We start from the raw sequence: 14,573 nt of genomic DNA, 5'->3' as shown, positions 1-14,573 counted from the left end.
TTAGTCTTGTGCCTGGTAATTAGTCAGGGCTTTCAATGTCAGAAGGGAAAAAAATGAAGGGGTGGAAGAGAGGGAGAAAAAAAGCAAAGAGAAGAAAATTTTAAAAAATAATAAAAAGTAAACAATACCCTTGTCTTTCCACTGGAGTCAAAGGTGCCATCACCTCTTCTTAGGAGGTAAACACATATAACTTTCCTTGGAGACAAAATTTTAGGCAGAAATGACAGCAAGGTCATTGAAAAGGTGAGAGCAATTAACCTTTTGAGATCTATTGCATAAAGTTATTAGCTTAATGCTGAATTTTATTAGAAACTTAACATTTCAAAATGGAAGGGATTGTAAAAATTGTCAGGTCCAACTCCCATTGCTTTTCAGCAAATAAGACTGAGTTCTGCATAGGGCAAGAGCTAGGTGTCAGGGTTCAGACAGGAAAGCTTTCAGCCAGAGCTCTTCCCTCCTGCACATCTTGGCTCCTGGCTTGGGAAAGATAACAAAGACCTGATATCTAGAGAGTAATTTCTGGCATGAGAGCGTGAAGGGGTCAATAAACCATTTCTCAAAAACCAATTATCAAAAATAACCATTTCATCTCTCTAGACATTAACTGAAGACATGCAACAAATTGAGAAGTGTTTGCTTATGAAAGCTTCTGTAATAAAATCAACATGAATCTGTGATATTTTTACCTGGAACTGTTCCTGCCTCCTACCTTGAGCTCTGTGTTTTGATAGTTCAATAAGGAAAAAAAAAAAAAAAAAACAAGCGTATTTTTGTCACAACCAGAGTGGGCTCACTCAATTTGGGAGTAATAGTTTAAGTAGTGATCTCAGTGGACAGGCAGGGTCTGTAGCATGAAATTACAGAACAAGCAATGGACTGGTACAGGGAGGTTAAGGACTCAGATTTCACCTTCCAAGAGGTGAAACAGCTACAGGGAGATTGATAAACTCTTCATATATTATGAACTCTCCTTATATCAAAGACTGTATACACATGCTACAGAGACAGGATAGCCTAATCTACCCCATATTCCTGGCCATTAGAGCCACCCCCATGCACTGGAGCTGCAAGCATTCAGTGAAAAATAGAAACCTGGGAAGACTCGGGGTGGGGATCTTATCTGGATGGGCTTCCCAGTTCACTCAGATACCTGCCAGCCGAGCATGAAGTATTACTGGCACAACCTCTAATCAATCTTTGATTGAACACTAATCTTGGTAAACCAGGATGATTTTAGGAAGCCAGACTTAAGAACGAAAAGTGAGAAAAATAAAGCAAGAGACATTCATGGATACACAGAGCAGAGGAGGCAGACTTCACAGACAGTCCAGCTAAGTTATTAAACAAATTCCCAAGACAACAACAGTAACACCAACTCTTAGGAGAAAACTGAAATCCACAGTTGCTGTAATAAACTATGCAAAGTATTCAATTTTTAACACATAAATTATGAGACAGGAAAAACAACAAGATATGACCATATTCAGAGGGAAATACAATCAATTAATAGAAGCTGTCTCTAAATGTCCCCAGATGTTGGGATTAGCAGATTAAGTCTTCAAAGAAGCTATTAGAAATATGTCCAAGGAACTAAAGGAAACCATGTTTGAACTTTTAAGGAAAGTAGACAACAATAAAATTAAAATCTTAAAAACAGCCAGGCATGGTGGCACATGCTTGTAATCCCAGAGACTTAGGAGGCTGAGGCTGAATCTCAAATTTGAGGCCAGCCTCAGCAACTTAGTAAGACCCTCAACAACTTAGCAAGACCTTGACTCAAAATTGAAAAAAAAAAAAAAGGAATGGGGAATATAGCTCAGCGGTAAAGTACTCCTGGGTTCAACACCCAATAGAAGAGAAAGGAAAGAGAGAGGGGGAGGGAGGGAGAAAGGGAAAGAAGGAAAATGAAAAAAGAAAAGATCTCAAAAATAAGGTATAAATTAATCAATTATAAAAGAGTGAATGCAACAAGACAGTGGAGTGACATATTCAAAATTATTAAAAAATAATAAAAAGGACTGGGGGTATAGCTGGTGGTAGAGTACTTTCCTACCATGCATGAGGCCCGGGGTTCAAAATATGCCACCCCAAAAAACAAACAAAAGAAGGAAAGGAGCAGAGAAACAATAATAAGAAGAGATGAAAAAAGTAGAAAAAATAGCAGAACAGTGAAAAGTATCTGTCAATCGAGAATTTGTATTCAGCAAAACTATCCTTTACAAATGAAGACAAAGACAAGACATTCCCAGATGACCAAAGACTAAGAAAATGTCTTACTAGAAGACATACCTTATGAGAAATACTAAGGAAGTTCTTTAGGCTGAGAGAAAATTATACTATAAGGGACTCAAATCTAATAAGAAATAAAGAGTTCTAGGAATGATAGATGTGTAGGCAAGTATAAAAGACTCCATAAATATAATTTTCTCATTTCTTAATTTCTTTAAAAGACATAAAATTGTATAAAGCAAAGGTATAGCAAGGTATTGTTTGGTACCTAATACATGTATAAATCAAATTGATAATAATGGAACAAAGGAGGGGAAATAAAGAAAAGATAAATGACATCCAAGTTTAATAAAATTAATTTAATATTAGTCTGAAGTAAATTACAATAAATTGAGATGTATATTATGAGAGCAACCACTAAGAAAATAAATAAAAACATAACCAAAAAATCAACATAAGAATTAAGATGATACACTAAAGATATTTATTTAGCAAAAGAGAAAGAAGGAAAGGAGCAGAGAAACAATAATAAGAAAAGATGAAAAAAGTAGAAAAATAGCAAAATAGTAGATGTAAATCCAACAATGCCAATAATTACAGCAAATATAAAGGGATTAAACACCTCCCTCAAAAGGCAGATTTTCAAGCTGGATAAAAATGATAAGACTGAAATTATATAAGCTCCTTAGTGCTGTCTACAAGAAACACAGCTCAGATTCAGAGAAGCAAAGAGATTGAAAGAGAAAGGATGAGGCCTACTGTGGTGGTACATGCCTATAATCCCGGGCACTCAGGAGGTTGAGGCAGGAGGATAGGAGGATTCTAAGTTCCAGGACAGCTTCAGCAACCTAGTGAGACCCTGTCTAAAATTTATATATATATATATATATTTAAGGCTGGGGATGTAGCTCAGGGGTAAACTGACTCCAGATTCAATCCCCAGCAGAGAAAAAAAAAAAAAAGGAAAAGGCTGGAGGATGTCTGATGTCAGCTATGACATGTAAAGAGCCTGGGGGTCATTACTTTCATCCTTACAGCAGGGTAAACACTGAACAAGGAAGGGCTCATGGAGCTTAGAGGTAGACTGCCTACCTGGCATATAAAAGGCCTTGATTCAATCCCAAGCACTGTATCAAAGAGAAAAAGAAGGAAATAAAGAAACTCTGGGAGATTAGATTAAGTTTAGCTACTTCTCCTCACTTTCATGAATTTTTACCTTCAGAAACCCTATTAGATTCTCAGAGTGAAGTTCCAAATAAACAACATTTCTTGTGTTTTTTTAATTTGTTTGTTTTAAGGGGAGCAATAATTTTAAAATAAATCCAAAGCACTCTCTGTAACAAACCTGTTCTCCTAGGAAACCAGCTGTATCAGAGCCTTAGGTACCTGAGGGAAGGACAAGCAGCCAACTCTAGCCCTCGATGGCATTCCTGTCTTGCCTAACAGGAAAAAATAAATGAAGACTAAGGAAAACTTTTGAAGGTCACATCCTAGGGACTCAAGCCTGCTGAAAGACTGGGATTGAATCATAAGACCATAAATTGTTTCACCTCACCAACACTGTACCACATCACCAGGGTTCTCTAGTATAGTCATAGTAGGTTACAGCTAAAAAAGGTGGAACACAAACCATATGTAAGTAAGAATTCTTAGGGAAACCCAAAAGCAATGGAGGGGGACCCAAGGTGACTAAAGCTTCAGGTGCCCACAGTTACAGTAAACATTGAACACAGCCCAGCTCCTAATTCAAAAGGCTGACTTACTGTAGTTAGTATTACGGGGTACATTATATCTGGCTTTCAACAAAACATTACAAGACCTGATAAAGGCAAGAAAAAAATCTGAAGAGACAAGCTTTAGAATCAGATTCAGACATCACACAGATTTTGGAATTATCAGATAAGCCAGTTAAAATAACTATGATTAATATGTTAAGAGTTGTAATGGAAAAATCAGACAACATGCAATAACAGATAGGTAATTTGAGGAGAAAGGTGGAAATTCTAGGAAAAAAATCAAAAGAAAATGTTAAAAAAATCAAATATACTAGAGCATCAACAAAGAATGTCTTTGATGGGTTCATCAGTAGACTGGACTCATCTGAGGAAGGAATTGGTGAGACTGAAGATATGTCAATAGAAACTCCCCAAAGGGAAATGCAAAAACAAAAACAGAACTAAAAAAAATAGAATAGCCAAGAATTATGGAACCATTATGAAAGATAATGGGAATATCAAAAGAAAAAGAAAGAGAAAAAGGAGCAGAAGAAATTTCAACAGTAATAGCTGAGAATTTTCTAAAATTAATGACAACACAGCAAAATATAGGAAGCTCACAGAACACTTATCAGGATAAAACCAGCCCTGCCCCCCAAAGTCTACATATAGGCATATCATATTCAAACTGTAGAAAGCCAAAAGCAAAGAGAAAATCTTAAGAGAAGTTAGGAGGGATGGGATGTGGGGAGGCATTTACCTGTACAGGAACAAGGATAAAAATAGCATTGGGGATTGTATTAGTCTGAGTTCTTCAGAGAAACAGAACCAATACTGGGGGGGGGGCGCGGAGAGAGGGAAAAATAGAGAAATATATTAAAAGGAATTGGCTCACAAAATTATAGAAACTGGTAAGTCCCAGGTCTCTGGCTAGGAAGCTGGAGACCAAGAGAACAAATGGTTTAGTTCTAGTCTGAGTCTCAAGGCCCAAGAACCGGAAGGGCTGATGGTGCAAATTTTAGTTTGAGTCTGAAGGCAAGGGAAAACTGAAACCCAAGTTTAAAGATAGGCAGAAAAAATTCTCGCTTACTCCAATTTTTGTTCTTTTCAGGCTTTCAATGGTTTGAATGAGACCCACTCATGCTAGAGAGGGCAACATGTTACTCAGTCCACCAATTCAAACTTTGAACTCATTCAGAAGAACCCTTGCAAACAAACCCAGAAAAACACTTAACCAAATATGTGAGAAACTCAGGGTCCAGTAAAGTTGACACAGAAAATTAACCATCACAGACTTCTCATCAGAAGCCATGCAAGCAAAAGGAGAGATGCTCAGTATTGAAAGAAAAAAAATCCTAAAATTCTGTATCTAGCAACATTATCTTTTTAAAACTGAAGTGACAATACAGACTCTCAGACAAACAAAAACTGAGGGCATTCATCATCAGTAGACCTGCTCTACAAAAGTGCTAAAATTAAAAAAAAAAAAATTCTTCAGTTGAGTATGGTGGTACAGGCCTGTAATCCCAGCAACTAGGGAGGCTAAGGCAGGAGGATCATAAGTTCGAGGCCAGCTTTGTAAATTAGTGAGGCCCTCAGTAACTTAGCAAGACCCTGTATGAAAATAACATTTTAAAAAGGGTGGAACTCAGTGGGTAGATAACTTGCCTAGCATATGCAAGGCCTTGGGTTCAATTACTAGAATAGGAGGAAAAGAGAGAGGAGAGTGAGGAAAGGAAAATGGTATGAATTTGAAAAGTGTATCTATAACATAAAAGGAAGAGTACTGGAGAAGAATAATTGAAGTACAACTAAAATATTTTTCTTTCTTATTCTTAATTGATGTAATAGATAACATTTTTCAAAGAAATAATAGTAAGAGTGTATTGGGTGATGGTAGCATACAGATGAATGAATGACAACAATGCAGTGAGGATGGGAGGGAGGAACTGAGACTATATAAACTTAGACATATTTGAAAGTGGATTTATATTAGTTGTAAACATACATTATGAACTCAGGAACAACCATTAGATATTTCTAAAATACTTTTTAAAATACTTTGATATGTTAAGGTAAAATGGAATAATATCAAATGTTCAATACAAATCAGAGAAGGTGGAAAAGAAGAGAAAAACAATTTTTGTTCTGACAGTAGAGTGTATTTTGATATTATACACACATGGAGAATAACTCATTTTAATTAGGATCCAATTCTTGTGGTTATACGTGATGTGGAGTTTCACTGGTCGTGTATTCATATATGAACAGAGGAGAGTTATGTCCCATTCATTCTACTGTCTTTCCTATTCCCCTCCCCTCTCCTTTCCCTTCATTCCCTTTAGTCTAATTCAATTAACTTCTACTTTTACCCACCCCTTAATATGTGTTAGCATCCAAATAACCAAAGGCCAAATGTTCTCTCTGATATGCGGATGCTAACACACAATAAGAGGAGTCATTTTAAAATGGAGACAAAGAATAAGTGAAACCGAAGACAGTTATAAATGTGGTAGACATTAATTTAACTATATAAAAATCACTTTAAATGTAAGTGGTCTAAATATACAAATTAAAATGCAGAGATTGTTACTATGGAAAAAATACAAGACCTAACTTCATGTTGTCTATAAGAAACCATTTTAAATATAAAGACACGGATGGATTAAAGGAGAAAGTGATAACATGGTAATACTCATCAAAAGGAAACTGTAGTAACCTGTATCAATTTCAAGCAAAGCTGACTTCAGAGTGAAGGATAAAGAATAGCATCAAATAGTGATAAAAGCATCACTTCTTAAAGTTACTTGATGTGTATGTACCTAATAGCAGAGTGTCAAAACATGTGAGGCCAAACTTATAGCAGTGCACCTAGAAGCAGACATATCCACTTCTACAATTGGAGATTTCAACATCCGTCTTGTGGTGATTGATGGGTTCCTAAGGCAGAAAATCAATAAGGATATAGTGGAACTGAAGAGCATCGTTAGTCAACTGGATCTAATTGACATTTATGGACCATTTCATCCAACGAAAGTAAAACACGCATTCTTTTCAATCTCACATGAAACATTCGCCAAGATAGACCACATTCTATACCATTAAACAAACCTTAACAAATTTAAAATAGAAGTCATGCGATGTTCTTATCACAGTGGAATTAAATCAGAAAGTAATAAGACATAAAAGTAGTTGGAAAATCTCAACTCTATGCTTCTATATATCTCACAGGTGAAAGAAGTTCAAGAGAAATTTTAAATATTTTTGATTCAATGAAAATTAAATGCAAAAAGTTTAATTTTATGAAAATTGTGGGTTGCAGTGAAAGCAGTATTGGGCTTGGATAGGGACATCCACATACAAATGAAATGAGTTTATATCTTTTTTTTTTTGATACAGGGTCTTACTAGGTTGCTTAGAGCCTTGCTAAGGTTGGTCTTGAATCTGTTATCCTCCTGCCTCAGCCTTCTGAGCTGCTGGGATTATAAGAGTGCGCCACATAGCTCCTTCTTTCATATCACACATAAGAATTAACTCAGAATGGGTCATAGTCTTATGTGTCAGCTAAAATAATGAAACCTATGGAAAACAACACAGCAGAGAAATCTTTGAGAAATTTTGTGCATATTTTTATGGTCCAAAACAGAAGCCATAAAAGAAAAAAAATTAATGAATTTCACTTAATTAAATGTAAAAACCTTTGTGCTTCAAGAAAGATCAATCATGATCTGGGATAACATATTTATAAAACACACCTCAGATAGAAGATTTAAAAAAAGAACTTTTACAACTCAAGTTAAAAATGAATAAAATATTTGAATAAACATTTCACCAAAGAAGACATATGAAGACTAATAAACACATTAAAAGGGGCTGGTTGTCATTGGTTATCAGGAAATAAAAATTAAAATCATAATGTTGTACCACTAAGTCTATGAATTTAAAAGACAGATCAAATCAAATCAAATACTGGTGAGGATATAGATAAACTAGAACACTTGCACATTCCTTGGCAGGAGTGAAAATGGTACAGCTACTTTGGAAAACCATTTGATTGCTTCTTTGTTATACACAAACTTCCCCAAGTCTCAGACATTTCATTCTGAGGAATTTATCCAAGAGAAACAAGAACATCTCCATACAAGGACTTGGAAGTAAATGTTCACAGCAGCATTATTTGTAGCAGCCCCAAACCAGAAATAATGCAAATGTCTACCAGCTGGTGAGTATATTAATCCAATGTGGTATAGCCATTCAGTGCAATACCATTCAGCATCAGAAAGGATGAAGTACTACTGGTACATGTTAAAACATAGACGAACCTTAAAAAGTATGCTTGAAGAAGCCAGATGCAAAGACTACATATATTACATAATTCCATTTGTATTAAATGTCCAGAAAAGGCCAAATATGGGGGCAGAAATCAAATCCATGATTACTTAGGGAGGAGGAGAGAAATCTGTACTCACTGCAAGGGAGCTGCTCAATAGAATTTTAGGATGATAAAATGTTATGAAACTGGATTGTGGTGATGATTGTATGACTCTACAAATTTATTAAAAACCTTTAAACTGTTTATTTGCAGGGGGTGGATTTTAATTTTATAATGTAAATTATATATCAATAAGGCTGTTTTAAAAAACACACCAAAACCAAATCAGATGAACAAACCCGATGCTCAGTACTGATTCAGCAAGGGAGTTGTGACCTCTGAATGGAAACATGAGTGACAAGCTGTGTAGACAGCGATATCCTGTTGTGACATCAATTCTCCCTCTTTCCTCATGACCTCAAGGACTACATTGTGACCCTAGCCAGAGCCAGCCCAGCTCAGGTCCTGCTCTTTCCAGCTGTCCATCGCCCCAGTGGATGCTCAGAGTTCCCTTCCAGACCTCTGAACCCACATGCCAGCCACCTGCCTTTCAGCATCACTAAATGGAAGTGGTTTTGATATCAGTAATGGTATGGATCCAACTAAAGTGAATTCTTATCTACAATCTTGCTTTTACCAAAAAAAACTGAATGTTATAAAAATGTATTGATTGTACACACACATCAGTGACCCAATTCCCCCAACATATACCTCAGGAGGAATCCTAGATGACACTTTCTGCCCTACCAAACATACTTATCAAGTTTCTAAAACATTCTTGAAGCTTGTCCCCTAGGGGTGTGTGTGTGTGTATGTGTGTGTGTGTGTGTTCCAAAATAAAACCTAGGTGGAAGATGAGTTGGAGATGTGGCAATTTAGTGTCTGAGCCTTTGAGTTAATTACTAGAGTGACACATCTGTGAGGGAATGGAAGGTTGACATCATCACTTCCTCTGCCTATTCTGTGTACTGTTTTGGGTTTTTAATTTTTTTTAAAAAGGAAAACATTTCTTTGGAGCTGCAGCTGGGTTCCTCCAAAGAGCTCAAACCAGCATACTTCCTTCTCTGGCTTTTGTCTTTAGTCTGGACCCAGAACCAGCTGTTTTTCTCAGGGTTCCAGAATTCCTTAACTACTCATTTCAAACTTCCTTAACTTCTCATTTCTTGATTCTCATTCATTTCACAACAGATGATGACTGAGCTCCTATTAAGTGAAAAAGTTTGTCTTAGGTGCTGTGGGAATGAAAAAGAAGGACCTTGCCCTCTCATTGTTTACAATCTAATTGAAGCAGAAAGTAGATGAAGTTTGTACACAAACAGCAAAACTATTGGGTAGCAGGTGCTAGCAGAGGTACTAACCTGACCTAGCCATCAGGGTTTTGAGGAAGAAGGGGACACCTTCGAGCTGGAACAATTGGGAAAGTCTTCATGGAAGTGTCATTTAAGTCAGGCCTCAAGGGGCTGGACATGCAGTTCAGCAGTAAAGTGCTCTCATAAACATTTGTGAGGCCCTGGGTTTGAACCCCAGTAGAGCAAAATAGATAAATTCATTAAACCAGGTGTTAAGGATGAATATAATTTTGATTGGCAGAGTTTCAGGAATGTGGGAGATATAGGCAGAAGGAAAGATGTGTCTGGTAGTGGAGAGTTTTAGAAACTGGAAAGCACAGGTCTGTTTGGGAGAAAAACCATCATTTTGCTAAAATACAGAATATTTACTGAAGAACAGAGGCAAATAAGTCCATATATGTAAGTTGGAGTTAAGTTATGTAGGAAGGTGAATGCCGATTTTGATTTTAATTCATCTGTAGACAGGCGGTAACCCCACCTGTCTAACTAGCCAGCTCTCCAGAGTTGGATAATATAGACCAGGCTCAGGCTCTTTCTTGACGAGATCTACATGTTACACTAGAGAACTTTCTAACATTATCCCAAGAATATGGGGGATTGTGACATGCCTTTTGGGCATGTTTGGCGATCTATGGGAAGCTGTAAACGGAAAATAAACTGCCTTTGGTGCCATGCGTGGCCAGAGCTCTGTATGGCTCACAAGGGAAAAATCTGGCCTCCTGGAGAGGTGTCAAGGGCATGGTTTTCTCAGAAGGCACCTCTTCTGAGGCTTGGAAAATGAGAGTGGCTTTTTGCACCAGGCATGGACCCTTCAGAAGGGGAGGTCTGCCTAATGTTGCAAATATTAGGTGGGCTGGTCTCCATGACTCAGGCAGAGAGGAACACAGTGGGTGTGCACCATGCTGTTTTAGGACCTGAGCACAATTTACTCTGTTTGTATAGATACAGATTCTTAAGTAATATCCTACGAAGGAACAGTGGAGCCTGGGGCAGACTGTGAGAAGAGCTTGAGAATTCTGACAAATATGCAAAATCTTTATTAGCTTTGCCTTCCAATGGTCACTCCCTAGACTACAAGAGCTAGCTGGTATAATGCATACAAAATACCCCTTCAGGCCAGAAGTCCTACAGTGGAAACAGAAGGGAAAAGGGAGAGGGGGGGGGGACGGACGACGACTATGTCTCAGAAAGATGGAGATGAATGTAATCAGTCAAATGAATGTGGGAGGAGGCTACAGTGTCATTACAAAAACAAAACACACATTTCGTAAAGGCAGTCATTTCTCCATAAATCCAAAGGTGGCTGCTGAAACAGCCCTGCAATGGAAAATTAGGTTAGGTGCTGCTTGTGAAAACTGGAAACTTCAACTGAACTAATGCGTGGAGACAGGGAAGTCTACAAGACATGCCACCCCGATCCTGAAGTCCTTTCATTGCAATCAGAAACTGAGGTCCAGTGCCACCCAGTGGATTTGATTAACTCAGTCTACCTTGGGTTCTTTTTCTAGGTTGGCTCTTGGCAAGCTTAATTTGGGCTTCCCCACCCTTGAGTTGAATCGAGTCATCTCTGAAGTCCCATATACTTCGAAAACTCTCCATTTCTTTGATTCAGCAAATTTCACTACCTGGGCTCACAATATGTTAAAGAACTGAAAAGATCAAGTGATTCAGGAAATTTTAAATATTTTGAGGCCACAAACTTTATATCAGAAAATGGAAAAAATAGAAAACCCTTGATAAAACAATTAACTGTAATATAACCTTCTCAAATTTTCTTTGATTATATCAAAACAAACATATTTCTAACCACAAAAAGGGAGTTAAGGAATTGGAAATAGAGATGGGGAGAAGAACTAAACTCAGAAATAATATCTTCAACACAGGAATACATTGCAAAAACATGGACTTCAAATGAAAATACCTATAATCTAGTTCTACTTATAAAGTTTTCTTAGAATCCTAGCCCATTCTATAAATGGAGTTGCTGTTATTCTTAACCTACTCTGGCCTCATTGCCTCTGCATATCCTCTTGTTCATTCCTGCTCCTCCCCTTAAATTTTGCATCACAAAAATGGCATCATTATGCACTTAATCAGGCAATAGCTTTGACTTCTTTCCCTCAGCCCCCATACTTATTCAGCCACCAAGTCCTATTGATTCAGTCTTCTATGTGTATGTTGAAAGTTCTTTGCTTCTATTAACTGGTATAGTCCAAGCTCTCATAATCACTCATCTGAACTATTGCCACAGACTCCTAAATGAACCATATCCATGTACTGAAGTTGCACATTTTGTACCAAGGTCTTAGGCTCCAAAGACACTATGGCTAGTAACAGAAGTTCCCAGTTGTGTGGCACTTATATTCCAGTGGGAAAAACAAATAATAATAAAACAACTAAATTAATAAAACAACTAAATGAATTCTGGAATGTTCTGGGAAGAAAATGAAAAGAGTGATGTGAGAAAGAGTAACTGAGGACTGAAGGCCTACACAGACAAGGTGGCTACATGGACACATGGGAGCTAAAGTCTGAAGGAGGAGAAGACGTCCTTGACTATGAATTCCAGGAAGAAGGGAGAGTAAGTACAGAGTGTTGGAGGAGTGAAAGAACAGTGAGGCCTGATTGAGCAATAAAATGGTCCAGGGAGAGGCTGGATAGATTTGGTTTCCAGATTGTGGCTAAGAAATTTTTGTGTATACAATGAATACTAACTGACAAGTTTTTATTTATTTATTTATTTATTTATTTATTTATTTATTTATTTATTTACTGGTAAGAGGACTTGAACTCAGGGGCACTCCACCACTGATCCATATCCCCAACCTTATTTTGTCTGTTATATTTAGAGATGGGGTCTCACTGAGTTGCTTAGTGCCTTGCTTTTGCTGAGGGTGGCTTTGAACTCAAAATCCTCCTGCCTCAGCCTCCTGAGGCGCTGAGATTGTAGGCGTATGCCACCACACCCAGCATAATTGACAAGTTTTAAACAGGGGAGTAATTGTGCTTTTGAGAAATCACTCTTGACAAGTGTATGGTCAAAAAGAAAGTATAAAGCATGATCAAGAAGCTAGTGCAAAAGTGCAACGAAAGATCATGTGTTTTGCCTAGAACAATGGTGGAGAAAATGGAGAGAAGTGGATGGATTCTAGGTGCGTTTAGACACAGACCAAACTCGATGCATTGATGTGGGGGTGTGAAGGAAAAGAAGATTCTAATGGAGTGTGGCTTAGATAACTAACTAGTTGGATATTGGTGATATTTACTATATTAAAAAAGGTTTAAGGCAGCCAAATGAAGATCGAAGAGGTTTTTAGATATAGGACGGTATGGGGAGATCTAGTTGGAGATATAAAATTGGGAGTAGATCTTGTTCAAAGCAGTGAGATGAGTTGAGCTCAACTACTAGGGAAGTGGAAGTGGGTATAGGTAGGGCAGGAAAGGGAAGAGAAAGGGAGTGAAGAAAAGGCGCAGGACTGGGTGTGGAGGTGCTACAATACCGAGAGGCCAGGAAAATGAAGGGGAGCCAGCAAAGGAGGCTGTAGTCGTCCTTCTCTAGCCCATCTGATCCAATTCTGATCCTACCAACTCAACCAAAGGAACCTTTTAAAGAAGACAATCAACAATATCTTCCCTGAGGCCAGAGTGAGTCACTCTGATCCCACTTCTGATCATCATTCCTCCCCGCCTAAAACACTCCAAGTTTCTCTATTGCCCTCTCAAGAAAGTTTAACCTCTTAGCACAGTGTACAGACTACTTCACACTATAGACCCAAGTTGGCTTTTCAAGTTGACCTGCCCAATTATCATTGCACTTAAAAATGCATTATAATTACATAAGTATACATCTGTCTGTTTTAGACCTAACTTAAAGAGAAGGATTGTATCATTATTAGCATTTTCAATGTCTGGCACACAGTATGTGCTAATATATGTTGAACAAGGAAGGAAAGAAGGAAGGAAGGAAGGAAGGACAGATGGACTATTCTTTTAGTGAGACCTTCCCAAAAAGAAGAGTGCATGGCAATTAGCCCTCTGTGACATCTTCCTCCCTGACGTGTATGGAGACTGTGAAAAGTGAGATGAAATGAAAAGAGCCCCATCTAGAGGTAGAAAAATAAGAGGATGGACCAAATCTGATCCCACCAATCCCTCCAACCCCTAAATATAAACCACTGCCCAAGCAAAGGTGGAAATTCCCCACACAAAAGGAACTTTTTAAAGAAGACAATCAACAATATCTAGAAATCAGTTCACAATAAAAAAATTCTTCCCAAATACTTATGAGAAAAATCAAAACAAAAAACATCAAGTCACATGAGGTCTGAATTTACTAAGTTGGTAGTCTTCTTTGACAGTAATGAATTTTTTGATTGTATAAATATATGACTTCATATAATCAGACCTTGTGAACTTACTAGGTAAGTTCCAGCTCCTTTCATATCATAGTGTACAAGTGATGAACTGACAATTCTCTCTTGAGGAAATCAATTGCTTCTATCTAAGTGCTTTCAGGAGAAATGTCCATGAGAAAGAAAGAGTTCCTGGACAAGTATACTATCACCACAGTGATAGTGACGTCGAAGACAAGTCTGCCTCACATCTCTCTGAGCTTCATAACAAGTCCAAGTGCCTGACAGCAGCAATCAACAACTCTGCTGATTAACTGAGTTGTCAACTGGAATTACTATCTGCTATTGTTTCAATGGTTTTCTTTTACAATTTAACAAAAAGTGGAGAAAATGATGGTACCTGGACTGTCATGAAACACTGTACTTGTGTCCATGTGAAATATCACTGCAGAGGGTATTTTTATGTTCCCTGTTTTTATTTGAGTCCCATTGTCTCAGGAAACCTCAGGTTTGGTTTGGCAGTGGAACACCACATTCCGTTTGTTTATTTATAAAA

This window comes from Ictidomys tridecemlineatus, chromosome 6 (assembly GCF_052094955.1).
Source record: "Ictidomys tridecemlineatus isolate mIctTri1 chromosome 6, mIctTri1.hap1, whole genome shotgun sequence".
Lineage (NCBI taxonomy): Eukaryota > Metazoa > Chordata > Mammalia > Rodentia > Sciuridae > Ictidomys > Ictidomys tridecemlineatus.
The sequence above is the reverse complement of the archived record's forward strand: the minus strand, read 5'-3'. Positions refer to the sequence as shown.